The sequence below is a fragment of the Nannospalax galili genome, unplaced genomic scaffold (assembly GCF_000622305.1).
Source record: "Nannospalax galili isolate Female #2095 unplaced genomic scaffold, S.galili_v1.0 scaffold247, whole genome shotgun sequence".
Taxonomy (NCBI): Eukaryota; Metazoa; Chordata; class Mammalia; order Rodentia; family Spalacidae; genus Nannospalax; species Nannospalax galili.
Window position 1 is genome coordinate 1,385,307 of NW_008356952.1, and position 3,019 is coordinate 1,388,325.

Genomic DNA, 3,019 nt, shown 5'->3' on the forward strand with positions numbered 1-3,019 from the left:
CCCAGCTTTGTCCAGTTGGGGGAGCTCCTGGCCTTGTTAAAAATCTTTCAAGTCTACCAGATTGAGCTGCTCAATATATTCTCTGACAGCCAGTATGCGGTTCAGGCCCTCAGATGTCTTCCCTTCGCTCGGGTAAAAGGCCACAAGGATCCCATCACTAGAATGATGAGAGCTCTCCAGATTATCTTAGATAACAGACAATGGCTCTGGCACATCTCCCACATAAGATCACACACCAAGCTCCCTGGGATCTTGGCAAAGGGAAATGACAAAGTAGATTAACTTATTATGTCTGTAGAGATTTCTCTACTAGAAAAAGCCAGAGCCTTACGCCAACAATTTCACCTTTCTCCTTGCAGTCTTCACCGCCTTCTACCCGACCTACCCATCTCTCAATGCAAACATCTGAGCAGGTCTTGCATTACATGTGCACCCCTTGCTCCCTTAGGCCCCCTCAATTGATATGGAGTTAACCCACGTGGTCTCCACACCAATGCCCTCTGGCAAATGGATGTCACCCATTATAACTCCTATGGTAATCTTAAGTATGTCCATGTCATTGTTGACACCTGCTCCTCCTTTCCTTTTGCCATAGCTCAAACTGGTGAAAAGGCCTCACATGCCATTAAGGTGGTCAAATCAGCAATGCTGGTAATGGGAGTGCCATGGACCCTAAAAACTGATAATGGGCCAGCTTACACCTCTCTACAATTCCTATCATTCCTGTCAACATGTAAAATTAGCCATTCCCTCAGCATCCCTTATAATCCACAGGGACAGGCCATTGTAGAGTGGGCCAATAGGACCCTTAAAGAAACATTACAAAAATTTGTTACCCCTGAGTCTAAAAGGGACCCACACCTCGCTCTAATTGAAGCTCTATTCAGCATTAATTTCCTGTCCTTCAATGAAAATGGGTTGAGCCTGGCCTACAAACACTGGGCTACCATACCTAGGCCTACACCCCTGCCACTAGTGAGATGGAAGGATCCCGTAACATGTCAAAGGCAACCGCCCGCCCCCTTGTTAACAAGAGGACGAGGCTATGCTTGTATGTTTCCTCAGACAGAAACAAAGCCAGTATGGGTTCCAGCAAGAGATGTGAGACCAGCAACTGACCAACGGGACCCCCAGGACCCAGGTACCTTGCCGCTATCTGGATAATTGGTTTGCTCTTTCCCTCCCCTGCCACAGCCCTGTACCTCTGGGCCTTGGTCCCCTCCCCACCTATACTCTTCCCCTTATCGCTTCATTCCCCAGCCTACCCCACCCTCTATTCAACTAATTCTAGGCTTGGCCTCCCCACCATGAACCCAGTTACTTCCTTGGATCACTCTGTGGCTCCTGGCCCCAAATAACTCTCTATGCTTCACTACCAACAACACATCCTCATGCACTGGGCTGTTCAACCTGACTGTCCAAGATTATGCCAGCAGTGCCTCTAATCTAAAAGCACTGTTGGACCCATTTTGTATCATCACTTACCTACTCCTGACAGGCATAATTATTCTTCTCTTTCTACTTCTTAAATGCCTTGTTCTTTGTTCCTGCAGTCAGAAAAAATTCAATTGCTCAGTGTATCAGGCCCTCAGAGCAATACACGAAGATGATTTCAACCTACCCTATGCAGCCCAAAAAACTTGGCTTGCACAAATGTACGAGGCCTCCTACAGATAATTCCCCACCTTGACTGATCCCCCGGGATGACACCCCTTGGAGAGCTGGTAGTCAATGACGGGTAAGCTCCTGTTCGGCCGAATCAACCTAAGCCAGGACATGGACGTGTACACCCATGCTCCAATGATGGGTAAGGTTCCTGCCCGAATAGGACAACCTAAGACAGGCACAGTCCATGATCCTGGGGTCATCCCGAGGCGGAGTTGCCTACAGGCTCTTGCTGGACAGTCATTTTTAAAGAAAAAGGGTGAAAACGTAGGAGGCCTCCAAAGATGGCGCAGACCCAGAGCCCTGGGATTCAGTGAGAATTCACTTCACTTCTTGGTCTGTAAATAGCCCGCCAAAAGGAACCCATGCCTCCGTACCCTGCTCGTGAGCCCAGTGACTGCTGACAGACTGCATGGCATGGACAAATCAGAAAACCATATGCTGACTAAAGGGACTTGGGGGCAGAGAAAAGGGAACTATAAGGCCTGTCCCCTCCTGCAGCACCTCACCTAGTACTTGCTTCTACCCGACTCCCGGGGTCTGTGTTTTGACTCTGCACCTCTTGCCAGCCCCCTCCCAATCAGCAGCAGACCCGATCCAGATCAGGGTCTTCACAGCTGGCCTGAGGAGAACTCGCAACATCTGTGGTCATTTAGAACTGGGAATACTTTGGTCCAGGCTTTTCTGGCTTTCATAGTTTCCAGTGAAAAGGCAGCTGTAATCCTGATGGGTTTTCCTTTATATGTGACTTGTTTTTCTTTTGCAGCTTTCAGTATTGTCTCTTTGTTCTGTATGTTTAGTGTTTTTACTGTGATGTGCCATGGAGAGTTTCTTTTCTGGTCCTATTTGGTGTTCTATATGCTTCTTGTATTTGTATCATCATGTCTTTCTTTAATTTGGGGAAATTTTCTTCTACAATCCTGATGAAGACCTGATCCATACCATTATCGTGAGATTCTTCTCCTTCCTGTGTGCCTATGATTTGTAAGTTTGGTCTTTTTATGGTGTCACATGATTCCTGCATATGCCATTCTTGTGTTTTCTTAAAATTTTCATAATCTTTGCTTGAGTGGTCTAATTTGTCCTCTTTATCTTCCAGTCTTGATACTCTGTTTTCCATTATATTCATCCTATTGGTGAGGCTTTCTCCTGTCATTTCTAATTGGCTGCTGAGTGTTTCACTTCCTTCTTCATTTCAGGCTGAGTATTCTTCAATATTTCTAACTCTTTTCTGAATTCATCCAGAAAGTTTATCCCTACCTTCCTTCTGAGCTTTGATTTCTTTGTGTGTTCTTAAATTCACTCAATTCTTTTATCATGTTTATAATTGTTCTTTTGAGTTCCTGCATTATCT